Genomic DNA, 19,833 nt, shown 5'->3' with positions numbered 1-19,833 from the left:
GACCCCATTCCCATCTCAGAGCCTCATTAGGAAGGATGCCTGCAGCCCAGGGGCATCCTGCAGGTGCGGCCAATCCACCCACTGCAGAGACACAGGCTCCCGGGGAAGTGCTGGACACCACACACCCACCCCGGCTGATGCGGTCCAGCTGCACCGAGTCAAGCAGGTCCTGAAGTGCGGAAGGGGGGCAAAGAAAACAAAGAAAGACAGAAAGAGCTGGGAGGGCTGATGCTCCTGCACGTCACCAGCAAAGCTTTATTAGAGTCCAGAGTATTTATACAGCAAAGAAGGCACACTATTCCAGGAAATAGCATTATCCAATAGACAATCAAGCACAGTATTGACGTCAGTGGTAGCCGGGCAAAGGTAGGCACAGCAGGGCTCCTTCAGTTGTTCATGGAATGCATAACAGGATGTTCTTTGTTCTCCATTCCTGCCACATCAGCAAGTGGGGGAAGGGGCATCAGCCCGCTCCCCACATCTCCCCCTTTTTTATTTTATAAGAGGGTGACAGTGCCTGTCTTAGGTGTTCCTGGATGACTCATCTGGACTTACCCGTCATTGGTACTCGCATTCCATCATGAGGGCCCTGTCTTAGGTTGCCAGAGGTCTCCAAGACACTTACCCATTGTTGACTATCCTGTCCTCTTCTCCACATCCATATAATGAGGGTGGCATTTAAGAGCTGGCATTTGGGTCTTGGAACCCAGTTGCAAAAAGGACCGTAATCCTAGTTTGATGACACAAGGTAAGTTATCAATAATATCATTACAAGAAGACATAGCAGAGCAGTTGCAATGGATAACAGAAAATGGGGCAAGTCTCCCAACTTGCCGAAAGGAGAGGCTGCGTGCTTGAGGGTGTCTAGGATATCTTGAATGGTTTTAACAGGATCAAACCACAGTTCTGCATTTTGCATATCAAGTATTTCCTTAGGTATGTCTAGAAAAATCTTTGGTGAAATTATCAGTAAGCCATATGCCCTGTAGGTGATTCTTCACTGTTTCCCAACTATACTTAAATTGATTATACACTTTAGATGTGACACAACTTTCATTATAAGATGCATGACATTTCAATTGGTGCCTTAACTTTAGGCCCTGAACCTCTTCACCCAAATACATGACCATGTCATACAGGACATTAAGCTTATGACTTATTTTCTTATCAATATTTCCTTGATCATTAAGAGCCTGAGTTGCATTTTGGGTCAAACCATTGACATAGATTGCAGTTTGTACATTCTCAGTTAATGCTACAGCTGCTACAGTAGAAGATACAATAAAGGAAATTAAAGATAACAACCCTACAGTAATGAGGCCCACAGCTCTCTTGGGATGGTCTAGAGCTTTCTTCAATTCTATCAACACTTACAGGCCATTATCATCATACCAAGGTCCCATGTGGTTCATGGGAATCAAAAGGAAAGGGGGTTGCTTAAATAAAAGAACCATTGTATTGTTGGACACAGAAGAGATGCAGCTAGTGAGACTGCAATTTTTACAGGCAATGCAAAACATATTTTCCTGATAAGTCATATTAATAGAAATAGACCCTACAACAGCACATGGGGGGGCAATGCAAGCCGCCACATGTGTATCATTGTTTACATTAACACTTGTACTATTATCCCAATCTAACCCTCCCATAGCCCCCCCTATTTTCCACCAAGAGGTTTGAGGATACCCATCTGGAGTGTACCAAAGTCCCATAGAGAGTCCTCTGTATTGCGGGGCCAGCGTCTTTGAATTTGGTCCTTAAGAGCAGTCCACAATGTAAAGTTCTTTAGTGATGTTCATCTGCTGTGGCCATTCATCACCTGTGCCCGCAAGTGAAAGGGAGCCCTTGCAGTTTGCCCAGGGTAGTGGCAATGTGTCATTTTTAAGTGAAGATGAAGATGTAAGCACACTGCACACAGGGTGGTCAGAGGGCAAGGTGCCGTTGCTCCTATTGCTAGGTGTTCCGATGGGCCTCCCAAAATGTCAGAATCATTGGAGTAAACCTGTACCTCGGGAGACTTCCAACTGACTGGATGGAGCAGAGGAGGGTCAGGAACATACGCCCAATATATGCGCTGAACTGCTTGCTCCACTGCTTGCTCTTCAGCTGGGGTCCTCCAGAGCTGGAGCAGGATCAGGAGGAATATGGTCTGCATGATGCACCAGCCTTTCTGGCAACCACCTCGGGCCCTCAGCATCCTGTGGAAAGACACAAACGTGTCCTCGCTCCCAAAGAAGGATGGGATCTGGACCTTGCCATGCCCTGGTCAGAGGATCTTACCATTGCACCTGTGTGAGGGGCGGATGACCGCCAGAGCACCAAAAGCGCTCTGCGGAACTGCATCCCGCAAGGTCTAGAGTTAAAAATTTTTAAATATAGAGTGCATGCGATAAATAATTCAAAGATGTAACGGGGTATAACTCCCCCTTCTTAATTTTATTGAGCTGGGCTTTCAAAGTGCCATGGGCTCTTTCAACAATGCCTTGGCCCTGGGGATTATAGGGGATGCCTGTCTTGTGGGCAATACCCCATTGTGCACAAAATGTGCAAAAGCGGCAACTGGTGTAGCCAGATCCATTGTCCGTTTTAATCAGCTTGGGAATGCCCATAACAGCAAAGCAAGAGAGGCAATGGCGAATAACTTGTGAATTCTCCAGAGAGAGCGGTAGCATGCAAGAAACCTGAATAGGTGTCAATGGTAACATGAACATATTTTAATTTTCCAAATTCAGGGATGTGCGTGACATCCATCTGCCACAGGTGATTTGGCAGGAGGCCACGAGGGTTGACACCAAGTTGTGGAAGGTTGAGATGCTCAGGACAGGTTGAGCATCATTCAACAATTTGCCTCACAGCTTCTCTAGTGATGTGAAAATATTTGTGAAGACTATGACTGTTTTGATGATGTAATGAGTGAGAGTGCACAGCCTTTTCTATTTGTGTAAGGCCTACGCAGCACGTGGCTGCATCAGCTAATGCATTACCTTCAGTCAAAGGACCAGGTAACATAGTGTGAGCACATATGTGACCTATATAACAGCACTCTGTCCCCTGTTGAAGCAAAGACTGCATCTGTACAAAAAGCTGCTGGATGGCTGTAGTAGAAGTGTCAATGAGAGGAACAGTCTCCAGTTGGGAGACAGCATTGACTACATACTGGCTGTCTGAGTAGAGATTAAATGAGGATGAAAAGTGGAGCAGTGGGGACATATTTATTGCAGGCCTCTTTCAGCTCTTTCAACTGTTTGAAAGGAAATGGCACATGTTGTCTGAATACCTCTCCATTGTCACCTGGCCATTCTAACAATGGATAGACAAAAAATTCTTGTGTGTCCTCTCTCTGATCTTGAGCTTGTTGTAGTACTGCCTCAAGAGGAGTAACCTTTCTCTGTCTCTTCTGCATATTAACTGGGAGCACACGAGGCGTTTCCTCCTTAAACTCTATGGGCTGTTTTTCTTTCTGTTCTAAACCCTTCTCTGTCTTTTGCTCCACTGTTTTCTCTTTAGTTTGTTCTGAGGATATAGGCTGAACAGGATCAAACCTGCCCTTTCAAGGGGAGCTGTTTCAGCCTTACTCACAGGGGAGTCTCTTCTCTTGGGGTGCGGCTGTCCCATCTTTTGCTGCGCTTCTAAGGCTAAAGTAAGCTGCTTCAGGGTGCCCTGAATTTCATTCCACTGCTCTTCAAAAGGTATTCTGGATGGGTCTGTGGCGACTGTCCACATTGCTGTGAGCAGGGATGGATAAACTTTCTTGCTAGAGCCTATGGAGGCTATCTCTATTGTTTGTATCTCCTTATCACAAAGTTTAACTAAAGCTTCCTCCACTAGAGGGCTCTGTTCCTCCTCCATCTCCTCGTCCGAGCCGCTGTCCAGTTCGTGATAAGACGGCTCCTGCCCTTCTGGCGCTTCTAATGGCGGAGCAGACAGGGAGATGGCTGGAGAAGCAAGATTGCTTTCATTTTCCTTAGTGGCTTGACCCATACCAAGGGCATGCTCTTTCACATTTTCTATCTTAAATCCTTCATGCCTAAGATCTAAAGAATCTCTAATCAAGGTCCACAGTCCAAAAGTATCTACTGGAACCTTCTTTGGTCCGTGGGCAGAATGTTAAGTTTGTAATCCCTCTCCTACCTTATTCCATAAATCTATGTCTACTGTCCCTTCTCCTGGAAACCACGGGCAGACTTCCTTAATATAGTCTAAAAATCTTTCTAATTGGGGCTTCCCTAATATAATTCCCCTAATAGCCAATAATTTCTTCAACCTGCAGACATAAAGCTGTTTGCTTCCTGCCTGTCACATATTGGACTCCCAGAAAAATCACTTACCACATCCACGTTGCTTGCACGCCTCTTCTCTCGCACATCTTCTCTAGTTACCCTGGCCAGGGCTTTCTCTTCTCGACGTGGTGGCCCTCACCTTCTCCCTCTCCTTCAGGTCCCTGTTTGGGCGCCACTTGACGTGGTCCGGCCACGCCGAGTCGAGCAGGTCCTGAAGTACGGAAGGGGGCAAAGAAAACAAAGAAAGACAGAAAGAACAGGGAGGGCTGATGCTCCTGCACATTGCGAGCAAAGCTTTATTAGAGTCCAGAGTATTTATACAGTGTGGGGGACCACCTTTGTCTTCTCACATGTTTGTAGGCAGAATGGGAAAGCACCTTCCCCCATGTCTGAGCGCAGCATGGGAAAGCACCAGCTTGAGAACAACCGGTGCAGTCCTTGGAAGTTATCTTTCCACAAAAACATTTCTTGTCCTCGAAGACGAGCCAAGACTCCTCACTCTGAAAATAGGGAGACCTTGAAGATGTCTGGAAACACCTCCCCTGCTTCTGGCTATGCCCTTCCTCCACTTGCCAATGTGGCGGGAATGGGGAACAAAGAACATTCTGTTTATGCATTCCATGAGCAACTAACTGGAACCCTGTTGAGCCTACCTTTGCCCGGTTACCGCTGACGTCAATACTGTGCTTGATTGTCTATTGGATAATGCTATGTCCTGGAGTCATGTAACCCCACTGCATTATATAAACCCTGGACCTTCATTAAATTTTTGCTGGCAATGCACAGGAGCATCAGCCCTCCCTGTTCTTTCTGTCTTTCTTTGTTTTCTTTGCCCCCTTCTGCACTTCAGGACCTGCTCGACTAAGCACGGCTGGACCGCGTCAATACAGCAAAGAAGGCACACTATTCCAGGAAATAGCATTATCCAATAGATAATCAAGCACAGTATTGACGTCAGTGGTAGCCGGGCAAAGGTAGGCACAGCAGGGCTCCTTCAGTTGCTCATGGAATGTGTAAACAGGATATTCTTTGTTCTCCATTCCTGCCACATCAGCAAGTGGGGGAAGGGGCATCAGCCCACTCCCCACACCCGGCCCATTCTCAGCCCAGGCCCAAACTCTCCCTGAGTGCCGCCCGCCACACCCTGAACTCAGCCGCACCCTTCTCAGCCCAGACTCCACAAAGACCCCGTTCCCCATCGCAGGCCTTCTTCCCCCGGCCCCTGAAGAGGAGCGCTCAGCAGGCGATGCCCAGAAAGCTTCTCCTTACCTTTCCCTACTGCAGCTCCTCAGGAAACTGAGCTGTCACTGTGGACACGGCCCATGTCATGGAGCGACGTAGGGGAGCCGGAGCAATTCCAGCACCAGTCAGAGCTGGGAGAAAAGGCCTGCATCCTGACCGTGCATGTGCCCCGCTGGTCCACAAAGAGGGCAGATGCACCACTTGCGGGTCACGGTGAGCAGGGCAGGACCGCTCTCACAGCTCAGGGAAGGTGGTGCCCCCTTGTGGCTAAACTGATGAACCACAAATCTTTGGAAATTCAAGTCACAATGGGCACAAATGTCCTGTGTCTTCTCCACTTTGAGAGTGAAATGAGTGAAATAAAGTAGACACAGGCTTTACAACTTACACCAAAATTAACTCAAAATTCCCCATAGGAATGTTCCTTAGAAAACTAAAAATAGAAATACCAATTGACCTGGGAATTCCACTCTTAGGAGTTTACCCAAAGAATATAATTTCTCAGATTCAAAAAGACCTATGCAGCCCTATATTTGTTTCAGCAATATTTGCAATAGTCAAGATATGGAAGCAACCTAAGTGTCCATCAGTAGATGGATCGATAAAGAAGTTGTGGTACATAAACACAATGTGCCGGAGTCCAGCTCAAGCGGGGAGGTGTGAAGCTCAAAAGGATGAGACAGAGTCGGTGCATGGAGAGACAGGACACAGAGTGCAATGGAGGTGGTCTCTCAAAAAAGTGCTGATGACAACTACCATTTTGCACAAGGATATGATTATTTTTTATTGTTCTGTTGATTAATTGGTATAGGCAGTTGAGTAATAGGTATAGGCAAGCTTTTTCTTTCTTCTTCTTTCTAATCTATTCATGGTTGGTCAAGTGTTAGGTGATCGTTTTCTGTTCCTTGACCAAAACTTTTCCTGGGAACATGTACTCTATTGTGTTTTATGTTTCTATGCTATGCAGCTTCTAGGTAGTGCATGTGACCACAGGAGCATGCAGTATGTAGCAGTGACTATGGAGCCTATCATCTCAGGATGAAATACAGGTCACTCACTACCCCAGTTAGCTAGGCAGGTATCATCTATATTTTTAATACAATGGCTACACTTTATATTCTCATAATATTTATTCTATCATAGGTAGATGCAAGATAAAGATAGAAAGCATGATTTAGAACTGTAAGAAGGCAACTGTAGATGATCAGGTTTGTGCCTATAGACTAGGTATTAATCCAAGCCAGACAAGAGAAACAAAACATCCACAGGTGTAGACGATTTCTCTCAAAACTGGGGGGTGAGGTTCAAGTCTCACCTCTGTTGGACCCTATTTTCTCACCTGATGGCCCCCCTGTGACTGTGCCTGTCTTAGGTTGTTCTTCCCTTAAGGAATCTTACCTGTCTCTGGCTAACCAGCCATCTTCTGGGGCCATACAGGGAGATGTAAAGCTGGTAAGTGAGAGAGAAATAATGTTCTTTGAAAATGTTAGCTTTTCACTTCTTTGCAGATTTATGCCCCGTGGCTTCTATGCCCAGCACTTGTCTTGAGGTATGCTTATCACTTGGAAGAATTATGGTACTTGGTAATTTTATGTATGAGGCACAAATTCTAGTAAAGGGCTGTAATTAGGAAGGAAGAAGAAAAACTATAGAAGTAGTAGATGGAAGAAAACATGAGAAGATTGATTAAGTGTCGAACAGGGTTATTCCATTCAGTATTCCCCTATAACTCTATTTCTCTACTTTTCCTATAAAACTCTTCATCACTAATTTCACTAGCATTACAAAAAAGAGGGGCATTCACACTTAGGTGGAAATGGGGTAGTCAGTGTTTGACTAGCTACCTGCAGGTTTTGGTATTCTATGCCAAGATTGCCATCTGGCCTCTGTGTGTTCTATTTTTCAGGACCACTATCCTGAAAAGCTTCTGGGAAGTTTGTGTTCTCCTTCTTTCCATGCAGCTTAGCAAAGGTTAGCTTAGCCCTTGGCAACAATGCAAGCAAACACAAAGCCAATAGTATAAAGGAGAATAACAAAATCAAGGTGGGTAATAGAGGGAGCCAGCTGTGAAGGCCCTTGATTTGTGGGGGGTCTTTCTCCAGCCTGAGCTTTGCTACACAGCTTGAGTAGCATGCCTCCCATAAAAAATGGAATACTACTCAGCTGTAAGAAAAAAACAAATCCTACCATTTGCAACAACATGGATGGAGCGGGAAGATATTATCCTCAGTGAAATAAGCCAGGTGGAGAAAAACAAATACCAAATGATTTCCCTTATTTGTGGAGTATAACAGCAAAGTAAAACTGAAGGACAGAAACAGCAGCAGACTCACAGACTCCAAGAAGGGACTAGCAGTTAACCAAAGGGGAGGGTGGGGGAGGGCAGGTGAGGAGGGAGGGAGAAGGGGATTGAGGGTTATTATGATTGGCACACATGATGTGGGGGATCACGGGGAAGACAGTGTAGAACAGAGAAGACAAGTAGTGCCTCTGTGGCATCTTACTACACTGATGGACAGTGACTGCAACGGGGTACAGAGGGGACTGGATAATACAGGTGAATGTAGTAACCACAGTGATTTTTCATGTGAAACCTTCATAAGAGTGTATATCAATAATACCTTAATTTAAAAAATTTTTTTTAATGAGACACTCATTAAAAAAATTCTCCATAGGCAAATTTTTTATGCAAAATTATAAAATTTGTAGGTAAAAGCAAAATCTACACAACCTTGAAGACTTTCAACACCCAAAACCAAAGGTCTATCCACAAAAGAAAAATAATCACATGGGCTTTATAGAATTATAATTTCTACTCTAAAAGACCTTGCTCAGAGAACCCAAACACAAGACACAAACTGAAAGAAAATATTTTCAAAATACATATTTGATAAAGGATTTGTACTCAAGATATATAAAAATCCATAAAACAAAAATGAGCCATTAAAAATATTTTACAATTTAAAAAAAAGTCTCACCTTAATATCCAAGAATTACATCACCAGTATTTAGACAACTGCTTTGAAAAACCATGCCCCAACAAAAGCCACCATGCAATTTTACACAATAGCTCTGGTCATAAAGGCTAAAACCCTAAAGAAATCAGGATGTGTTTCAGCAGATGAATGCTTTGGCAAACTGGGGTACATCCATTACAGTTCACTACAACTTGTACAGTGAACTGTACAGTGATTTGCCCAGTGAGGCTGGTGCCTTGATCACTGGAGGTTACAGGTCTACCCCACATGAGAAATGGTTTCTAACAGCTTCTTTGGGATTATGAAGGCATAGGCCTTGGGCCAGCAGAAGGCGTCATTCTTCCCTGTGGGGTTGGAACGCATCGCACTCCCGGTACACAACATGGATGGGTTCACCAACCTGGAAGCTCTCCAAAATCCATATTTTGAGACACTGGTATGATGTATTATTAACTCCATTTCTATCCCCTCTCCTTTCTCTGGAGAATGGAGGGGTGAGGCTGAAAATCTCAAACTTCTAATCATGGCTTGGGCTTCCTGCCTGTCAGACAGCCAGAAGAACCCACCCAGAACCACCTACTTAGAAAAAAAGATGCCACATTTACTCAGGAAATCCCCAGAGCTTTAGAAGCCCAGTGTCAGGATTGAGGCACAGACCAACATACATGTTTTCTACTGTACTTCCATGTTCATGGTGGCTAATCCCAGGCAGAGGGTTGGGAAGTCGTGTTTCCACTATCCCAGGAGAAGGGGGATTTAAAACAGAAACTAAGTTGAGTTATACCAAAAATATAACGTATAACGTGTGACCCCAAGATGTACAGACTGAGATTCCAAATAAAAGGCTGATTTAGCTATAGTGACAAGTATCAGCTTCCACAGCTATTTGAGGGTCTGACAGGCTGTGTCTCTAACTGTCCGTTTGCAGCTCTGGGTGGGGAGTGAAGGCCCCTCCCCCAGGGTGATGGAAAGAGCCTTGTGCTCAGAGGAGAAGCCTGTCTTTTTTAAAATTCCACATTAAATAATGTGAACATTAATAAAATACTAAGAATAGAATTAAGGTTCAAATGTTGTATATTGAAATTTATAAAACATTGATAATTTAAAAAGTAAGAAAGATTTAATACATGTAAAGTCTACTCATGTTGATGGAAAGACTTAAACACTGTTAAGGTGACAATGACACAAATGCAACCTACAGAGTCAACGTGATTTCTTTGAACATTCACAGGCTTTAATGTACCAGCTGATCCTGACATGTGGAATTTCAAGGGAACCCAAAGAGCCCTTGAAAACAATCTTGACAAAGAAAATAGAAGCTGAAGGCTCATAACCCCCAATATCTATCTAATCTTAGTACAAAGTAACAGTAAATAAAACACTGTGACACTGGCATAAACATACACAGTTGGCCCATGGACAGCAGGGGTGTGAACTGCCCAGGTCCACTTGAGGGGATTTTTTTCCACAAATATATAGAAAAAATGTTTAAAGGCTTAAGACGATTTGAAACATTTGCTTTTTTCTAACTTACCTTACTGTTAGAATACAGCATAAAACATGTATAATGTACAAAATATGCGTTAATTGACTGTTTATATCATTGGTAACTCTTTCAGTCAAAATAGGCAATCAGATTTAGGATAATACTTAAGTTTGGGGGAGTGAGATATTTTATGTGGATTCTGACTCTGTGGGATGTCAGCTACACAAAACCCCATGTTGTCAAAGGTCAACTGTACGTATAGATCAACAAAACTGAGTGGAAAGCCCAGAAGTGACCCCAACCATCTACAGTCAATTGCTTTCTAACAAGGGTGGACAACATTAAATTAGGGAAAGAATGGTCTTTTCAGCAAACGCTGATGGGCAAATGACTGTCCATGTACGGAGGAATGAAACTGAACCCTTAACTCATGTCACAGACAAAAATTAACTCAAAATAAAGGGCTTACATAATAGGTAAATGTATGGACTCTAGAAGAAAACATGAGGATAAACGTTCATGACCTTGGATTTAGCCATGGTTTCTCAGATCTGACACCAAAGGACAAGCAATGGAAGAAAGCATAAATTAGAGTTCCCCCAAATTAAAAACTTTTCTGCATCAAAAGTCACCAACCAGAAAGTGAAAAACAGGCACAGAATGGAAGAAAATATCTCCACATTGTACATCTGACAAGAGCCTGTATCCCAGAAAACACCACAAACTTGTACCAGGCAACAAGACAACACCCAAATGTTTAAAGCGGATGAAAAATTCCAAGCAAGACGTACAAACGTTCAACAAGCACATGAACACAGCAGTACTTGCTATGGAAATGCAAATTAAACCACAGTGACCACCCCCTGCAAGCACACAGCAATGGCCGTCCTCAGGAAAATTCAAAGTCACGTGTTGCCAAGGATGTAGAGGAATTGGAGCCCCTAACCTTTGCTTGTGGAAATATAAAACATGCAGCTTGTGTACAACAGCTTGGCATTTCCTCATAATATATAATACAATTACCTAATTGTGGGTAAACACCCACTCCTAGATAACTACCCCAAAGAAATGAAAAAACTGTTCAAACAGAAACTGGCCCATGAGTTCTTGGCAGCACTGCTCACCACAGCAAAAAGGTAGAAACAACTCAAATGCCCTTCAAGGGGTGAATGGATGAACAAAACAGGGTTGATCCATAAACTGCATTATTCTGCCAAATATGGAAATAAAGAAAAATGGTCCAAGGCTGCTTTGAAAACGGTGTGTGGGTACCATTTGCAACAACATGGATGGGGCTGGAGGACATTACGCTCAGTGAAATAAGTCAGTCGGAGAAAGACAAATGCTAAATGATTTCCCTCATTTACGGAGTATAACAATGAAGCAAAACTGAAGGACCAAAATAGCAGCAGACTCAGAGACTCCAAGAATGAACTAGTGGTTACCAAAGGGGAGGGGTGTGGGAGGGCGGGCGGGGAGGGAGGGAGAACGGGATTGAGGGGTATTATGTTTAGTACACATGGTGTGGGGGTCACGGGGAGAACAATGTAGCACAGAGAAGGCACAAAGTGGATCTGTGGCGTCTTACTACACTGATGGACAGTGACTGCATTGGGGTGTGGGTGGTGACTTGATAATATGGGTAAATGTAGTAACCACATTGGTTTTTCATGCCTTCATAAGAGTGTATATCAATCATGCATTAATAAAAATTAATTGATTAATTAATTAAAACAGTGGGGGGGGCATCCCCAGAAACTGGAGCACAGAATTAACATATGGTTAGCAATTACATTTCTGGGCATTTGCTCAAATGACATGAAAGCAGGGACTTAGATATTTGCACACCCATGTTCACAGCTGCATGATTCACAACATCCAAAAGGCAGAGACAACCTGGGTGTCCAGAGACACATAAAAAAATGTGGTCTCTACACAGCAAAGTAAACAAGGAGTCCTAGAACATGCTACACAGATGGACCCTAAAACCATTATGCTCAGTGAAATGCACCCCTCAAAGAAGAACAAATATTATGTGATCCCACTTATGTGAGGTCCTGGAAAGCCCAACTGAGGTAAAGTCTCGGGAACAGTTCCAGAAAAAGGAAACTGCCTCAGGATAGAAAGACGTGTGCACACAGCTGGGGCGCGTGGTGACAGCTGCGGTGGGTCTGTGCATTGGATTATCATGTGGAGACCCTAAGACTTCCCTCATTTGGGGTCAGGTGGTGGTTCCCTGGGAATGTGTCCCTGTTTGCGGTAGGCGCTCCAGCATTTTGTGTGAAGTGGCAACTGTGGTAAAGTGAGGCGCTGGGGAATTCAGTATAAAGAGAATTTGTATTGACACTGCAAGTTTTCTGTATGCTTGAAATTGCTGGAAATTAATTTACTTTGCAAAACAACCATGAGAAAAGCATCACACCGCGTCAAAAGGGGCCAAGCCCTCCCCATCCAGTTCAACTGAAGGGGACGCTACTCACCTTACAGGGGTCCAGGAGTCATTAGAGGATCCCCTGTAGCCACTGGGCGTTAGTCATTGGGGTGACCTGCTGTACAAACAGTGGGATTTTAGAATTCCAGTTTCCCACACCACTCCACCAAAGACCTTATTAGAACTAAAAATGAATTCAATAAACTTCTAAGATACGAAACCAACATAAAAAATCGGTTGCTTGTATTCACTAATAACCAACCATCAGAGAGATTAAGAAAGCAATGCCCTTTAAAACTGCTTCATAAAGTATAAAGTGTTGTGGGTAAAATTGCAGTATTTCCAGAATCTCTTGCCTGGCCTCAGTGCATCTCCTTATCAGTAGGTGTTTCCAAGGGGTGGAGAGAAGTAGTCCGTCTCTTTATCAACAGGTAATTACAAGGGTGAGGGAGGGCACATCTGGACTGGAGAAGTTGGGTGGGGCCCCTTCTTCTGCAGCCAAGTTGTGAGAGACACTGGCGAGCAGAAGTGTATGGCTGCTAATAAGTAATAAGCTGGTTTCTCCCACATTATTTCTCCCTTTGACTGATTTCGGTTCACAGGTACTTTGCCCCGGAAATTTCCCCTGGAGTTACAAGTACCTAAGAAGAAACTTAACCACGGACGCAGGAGGCCTGAGCTCTGAAAACTGTGGACGCTGCGGACGTGGATAGGAAGAGTTAGATTATGACAAGTCTCCTCCACCCACAGCAACGTGCAGAATCCGTGCCACACCCACCGAAATTCCATCGCACTTCTCACAGAAGCAGACACCTTACAGGCTGGATGGAACCCCACAGGACCCCATCCCCACAACCATCCTTGGAAAGCAGAGCTGGGGCGTCGCACCCAGACTTCCCACTACACTGCGGTGCTGCAGCAACTGAGACCCCGCGTGGCGCCAAAGCAGACGCGAGTGTGGAAACAGGCACCGGGCGCCACAAACCCGCTCTGCCCAAAGGGCCGACCACGAAGCCCAGGTCCCAGGCTGTGGGTAGGGGCCGCCCTTGGGGAGCCAGGCTGGGTCAGCGCCTCAATGCGCCCCGGGGGTCTCCCAGGCGGCCCCCTACCCGGGAACCCTTCCCAGGAAACCGCCTGGTGTGCTCGGCGCACAGCAAGAGCTGCGCCCCCGGTAAGCGGGCCGCCTCAGCAGCCAAGTTCCCTGAACCCACTCCCGTCTCAGAGCCTCGTTAGGAAGGACGCCTGGATCCGGAGGGCGTCCCGCAGGTGCGGCCAATCTACCCGCCGCACGGGGCCCGGGGCTCGCGGCGTGGAGACACAGGCTCCCGGGGACGCGCTGGACGCCCCGCACCTGCCTCGGCCCCGCCGTGCCCCGGCCCAAACTCACCCGCGCCCCGAACTCGCCCCAGGCACCGCCCGCCACGTCTGCAGCCCGAAATCACCCGCGCCCGCCGCGCCCCCAAACTACGCGAAGAACCTGTTCCCCGCCGGGAGTCCTTCCTCCCCCGGCCCCTGTAGGGGAGCGCTTGGCAGGCAGTGCACGGGGAGCCTCTCCTCAACTTTCTGTCCCGCGGCTCCCGAGGAAACCGAGCTGTCACTGCGGACGCGGCCGGCGGGGTCCCGGGGCCGCCGCGGAGCCCAAGGAATCCCGGGTCCCGTTAGGAGAGCGGCAAAGTCCCGGGGCCTGACCGCGCGTGCGCTGTGCGTTTCCAAAAATAGGGGCAGAGGCGCCGCCTCGTGGTTAAACGGATGAACCACAAATCTTTGTTAATTCAAACTCCCAATGGGCAGGACTGTTCCGTGTCTTCTCCAATTCGTTGGAGACCATACGGAATGAAAGGAAGGTAGACACAGGCTTTACAGCTTACACCAAAACTCACTCAGAACTGTCCATAGACAAATTTTAGAGGTAAAATTATAAAAATTTTAGTTAAAAGCTAGAAAACCTACACAATCTTGCTGATGACTTTTAACAGTCAACACCAAAAGTCTATCCACAAAAGAAAAATAACTAATCACGTGGGCTTTATATAACTAAAATTTTCTACTCTAAAAGACCTTGCTCGGAGAACCCAAAGACAAGACGGAAACTGGGAGAAAATATTTACAAAATACGTATTTGATAAAGGATTCGTACTCAAGATATACAGAAATCCATAAAACAAAAACGAACCATTAAAAAACATTTTACCATTAGAAAAAGATTCTCACCTTAGGATCCAAGAAGTGCACCTCCCATATTTAGACAACTGCTTTGAAACACTATCCCAACCATAACCATCATGCAATTTTATGCAGCAGCACAATGGCTAAAAACTTAGAGATGTCAGAATGTTCTCCAGTAGATGAACGGATACGCAAACTGTGGTACACCCACGGGAAGGGGAGCAGACTATGCCTCTTTGGCACAGGATTATGTTCGGCTGATTAACTATTTTTAAAAGCAGAGAATAATCTCTGGAAATTGAAAAGCTGCCCTGTTATGAGGAGCATTTGCTTTTATGCAGTAAATCCACATTTGTAAGGGTGCCTCTCTCTGTACTGGGAATGGAAGGATAACCAAATCTCTAGAAACTTTTATCAGTGGAGTTTGGCCTCGGCTCAAATTTGCATGACAACCAGGCACTTGTGTTTATCCTATTTTGCCTGATAACCTCCCAGTAACCTAACTTCCCTCCTTCCCTAACACCTTTCCGATTTTTAAATCGGAAAGCTGAAGATAGCTTTTAAGGTGGTAACTTGGGTCATTTGGGGAGCTACTCAGTGTTCCTGGGTATCTCCCATGCACACGGGAGTATACATGTCATTACCTTTCTGTCTGCTTTTCTCCTGTTGAGCATTCTTTACTGTGGGCAGGCGGAGGAGCTGCTCAGGCAGGAACCGAGAAGGGCAGCGGGGATATTCTGCCTCCCTTACATCAGGAATGGAAACTATTCAGCAACAGAAAGGAAGGAACCGCCAACCCGTGCAGAGACGTGGGTGAATCTGCTTGCATGATGCTAAGTGACAGGAGCCAACCTGAAGAGGCCACACACTGTGGGACCCCGTGTACATGACGCTCTGGACAAGGCACAGCTACGGAGGCGGTAAACAGGTCATGGTGGGGAGTCTGGAGTGTCCCATGGGACCCTCCAGTGAGGGACACTGACCACTATGTGTTTATCTAAACCCGTAGATCCTTAGAGCCCAACAATTAAATCATAATCTATTCAAATTAAGTCAGTTAGGATGTGAGAGTGTCCAAGGGTGGAATACAAAATTTAACAAAGAATCTAACTGTATTAGAAATGTCTGGGGGAAAGCTCACTGTTGGTGGTGAGACCTAAGGAAACTGGGAAATGAACAGAATCTGTAGACTAAAGGGAAAATGTACTGTACACAGATAGGGGACTGTGTTTTATCAGCTATTTCGATGCAGGTCCTTGCTGACGACCCTGAAAACACTCCATCTGTAATCTGGGATGAGCAGTGGATTAAGTAAGTGACAGATAGTCGGAGCCAGGTTTCTCCCTGTTGGAGGCGGAAGTTACCGGTAAGCAAGGGGAGAAGGTTACAAGATCTATGCGATCATGGATCAGGCTGGAGACCTGCAGCTTGGTGTGGATGTGGGAAGCTCCACACACAAATCTTTATAGCTAGGCGCGTGAACATTGTGAAAGACGGACACTGCTGGAGCCGTGTCAGAACAGAGGTGGAGCGGCAGCTGGCGAGAAGCCGCCTCACCCACCTTTGTCTGAACTGGGCCAAAACGTTTAGAATGCGCAAAACAGCCATCGTTTGAGTAGCCAGCAGGAGGACAGACATCTGATGACAAGTGTGATGGACGTGGACTTCCACAAGATAGACTCAGTGGCCAATATGTAACCCAGAGTTGATCGGCTTGTTAAGACACCCATATAAAGTTATTTTCTGTTTTTAGTTCATCTAACTGCCCGCCTTCCTTTTTCTCATAGAACCCCTTGTTTTCACCCTACAACTGGGAACACTATTTGGGTACCTGCCTGAATCTGTGATCTCCAAACTGAAATTATGTAATCCCGACTAAACTCTAGGTTTCCTCTCTGCAGGTGTTTCTTTTCAGATTGGCAACACAGACTGTGACTCACACACACACACACTCCCCTGCGTGGTCCACTGAGCACATGCAGCTCCCACAGATACCCTAACCCGTACCCTGACCAGTACCTGCTACCTGACCCGCACCCTAACCCTAGCACCCCTCCCAAACCCGCACCCTAACCCTGACCCCTAGAATTCCCTCCCCTCCGCCCTGGTGACGGTAGCTCCGCCGGCGCCCGCAGTCCAGGAGCCCGGCGAAGAGCACGGGGCTGAGGGTGAGGGAGCCGCAGGAGGAAGGCAGGAGTTGTCCTGAGTCCAGGCGCTGTGGGCGGGGAGGCGGCACAGCGACAGGACGGGGAATGGCCCGCCGGCGACAGGCGGGCGACAGGGGCAGGGAGCGAGCCGAGCCCCTCCCGGGGGGCCGGCAGATAACGGAGCCCCGCGCGGCGCGGGGACGGACCGGAAGGGAGCCCCCGGGGGGAGGCTGCAGGGCACAAGGGACAGACACGCAGACAGCAATGGGCGGCTGACCCGGCTACGAGCTGCTGCGCCTCAGCACAGAGGCAGGACGCGCCAGGAGCAGAGCGAACCGTGCGCCTGTGAACGCAGGAATCTACGGAGAGCCACAACCACCGGCGGACCTGCGCGGGGAGAGACGGACAGAGGCGGAAATTGACGGAGACGGAGATTGGCGAGGAGAGGCGGGGGATGACGAAGACTGACGGAAAGACACGGAGAATAGCGGAGAGAGATGGGGAATGACGGACAGGGGCGAAAATTGACGGAGAGAGGCGGAGATTGACGGGAAGAGGCGAGGGACGACGAAGACTGACGGAAAGAGACGGAGAATGGCGGAGAGAGACGGGGAATGACGGACAGGGACGAAAATTGACGGAGAGAGGCGGAGATTGACGGAGAGACGGAGATTGACGGGGAGAGCCGGGGAATGACGAAGACTGACGCAAAGAGACGGAGAATAGCGAAGAGACTGGGAATGACGGACAGGGACGGAAACTGACGGAAAGAGGCGGAGATTGACGGGGAGAGGCGAGGGACGACGAAGACTGACGGAAAAAGACGGAGAATGGCGGAGAGAAATGGGAAGTAACGGAAAAAGATGGAGAAGGGCTGGCGGCTCACTAGAGACCTGATGTGCAGGTTCCCGCTCGTCCACTCACAGGCCCGCAAGCGCATCTCGACCCCACAGGCGTGGCTCCGGGGACGTGGCTCACGCCATGTCCTCACCCCTCAAACTTCGCGCCCGAGCCTGACATTAGGGTACCGTCATTCTCCAGAGCGAGCAAGGAGCAATTTCTGCTTATGGTGCTGACATTTAACTGTCTACCCTGTTGACCATGTCTAGTGGCTCCGTTCGGCGGCATAAGCACTTTCGGCGTTTTGCACCCACCACCAGCCCCGCACTCTCCATCCCCCAAACCCGACTCTGCAAGATGATGTCCCGTCCAGCCCCGCCAAACCCTCCGTGTTCTGCAAGGCAGCCCCAGGTGCGCGGTCCCTGCAATGGCTGCACGAACAGTGTGCACACGCTCTGCAGTGAGGACCAAGCAGAAAAGGAGCAGGCGGAGGAGGCCCGGTGCCCCAGCTGGTGCCCCCAGCTCCAGGCATAGATTAGCACTTCCTTTCGGCTCTGCATGGTTCCCTGCTTCTCCAGGTGTCCGTGGCCCCTTTAGCACATTCACGCCTTGCTTAAGCTACTCGAGAGCCCTGTCTTTGCAGTTACACCACAACACCGGAGGGTGCACCCCAGTGTGCTCTTCCCGGTCCTCCAGGGAATGGCAACAAAGTGCTCGGAGCCTGGGTGCTCTAGTCCCAGCCGTGCTGGAGTCTGGCCTCCACCCATCACACACAGACAAATATACGGGGAGGATAATGGAGGGGACTCAATGAGATGACCCTCTATAGGCCCAGGAACACCCGGGGATCCCACAGGGAGCACAGAGGCACCCACACTTCTCCCTGCAAGCCCTTAGAAAGCCCCATCCTGCCAATGCCTCCAGTTCACGCTTTAGTGAGGCACTGATTTCCTATGTTTGTGGTACTTTGTAACACCAACTCCTGGATGTTAATGCAGGCTTTATCTGTCAGTCCTGTTAGGGAGGAATTCAGATGCAAGGAAGTCAGAGTACGAGGTGAGGAAGGAATTCATTAAAACCTGAGTATCAGGGAATGACAGCTGCCTTGCAGGCAGCAGGGAGTAAGAAAGAACGGAGACATAAAGGGGAGCTCATTAAACTGCTGCTCAGCATATGGAACATCCCCTGCTAACTCCTGAAGCCTGTGCCACCTGGCATCCAGTGTCTGCTTGGATCTGCATGGACCCAAAAAATCATGACTCCTGTTTTGCCAGTGTCCTGGAAAACTGGATTTCCAGAGCAATGAACATTGGAGTCCATAGTAGTATGTAGCTCACAGGGCCCAAGACTGCATGTGCATCCAGGTGATCCCATTGTGGGGGAGCCTTGCAGCTGCTGGCCAGAGCCTGTTTCCATTTTTCTGCTGGTGTCTACACTGCACTTCCCAGCCCATCCCCACCAACAGGGTGGGCACCATGTCTCTAGGTTTCCTATAAGGAAGTGGGTGGGCTTGATGAGGGCCTCTGCCAGCCCAGGTCTTAGGATGAAGGATGCAGTTCTCACATGGTCACGCTGGCAGCCCTATACCCCCTGCTGGCCGGAACCCTCCAGCCTGGAGGAAGAAGGAAAAACAAGATGGATGCAGCAGGACTCTGAGACCCACCTGCCCCAGGCGCTCGTGTGGAGGGAGTGGTCCTTGACCTCTCAGCCCCTCCTGTGCTGGCACACTCTGTTGCAGTAGCAGCCTTTGGCCCTAAAAAGAAAGGTGCTTTGCAACCTGTCTCCAACTGTAACAGAAAATAAGGCTTGATTGAACCTGCAGTTCTGAAACCAGAGCCCACACTGAAAATGACTCTCAGATCATCATTCAGATAATGTTGCTTAAAAACAGCGACAACTTTAGGAGGACCACAGGGAGTCCAGCTCCCCAATTCCTGCCTTCTGCTCTGAGAGGTTTCCTTGACAACCTTAACAGGCCTGGGCTCCCTTTCCTTGACAACCATCTTTATCAATTGTCCAAGCTTTCCGGCTTCAAACACTCCTGCTTCAGCCTTGCTGAGCCTAAAGTGACAGTGCTGTCATTTTGTCCAGCGACTGATTCTTCTATACCTGTAATTATTGATGCCATAATGCCATTAATGGCAAGATTCCATAAGATGCTTTCTGAGGTAACTACTCTGGACTCAGCGCTAGATCCCTTTTGCTGAAAGGGTGGCCTAAGTGCTTTCATGAGCCTCAAGGTAGAAAGTCACTTTCTGACTGA

General features: G+C 47.5%; 1 long non-coding RNA gene across 2 annotated transcripts; it reads right to left on the bottom strand.

Moving 5' to 3' along the window:
- Positions 1 to 223: 223 nt before the first annotated feature.
- On the bottom strand, positions 224 to 16,608 carry LOC140843469 (uncharacterized). Of its 2 annotated transcripts, XR_012121301.1 has the most exons (5): positions 13,895 to 16,608; positions 12,467 to 12,535; positions 6,921 to 6,971; positions 4,329 to 4,491; positions 224 to 2,198 (listed from the first exon to the last, which is right to left on the bottom strand). It is a non-coding gene; the product is annotated as an uncharacterized lncRNA (long non-coding RNA). The 2 variants fall into 2 exon arrangements; XR_012121300.1 differs by lacking the exon at positions 6,921 to 6,971 and having other exon boundaries at positions 13,895 to 16,607.
- Positions 16,609 to 19,833: the final 3,225 nt, after the last annotated feature.

Source organism: Manis javanica, chromosome 9, assembly GCF_040802235.1.
Source record: "Manis javanica isolate MJ-LG chromosome 9, MJ_LKY, whole genome shotgun sequence".
NCBI classification, from domain to species: domain Eukaryota; kingdom Metazoa; phylum Chordata; class Mammalia; order Pholidota; family Manidae; genus Manis; species Manis javanica.
Note: the sequence above shows the minus strand (reverse complement) of the source record. Positions and strands in the feature narration are given on the sequence as shown.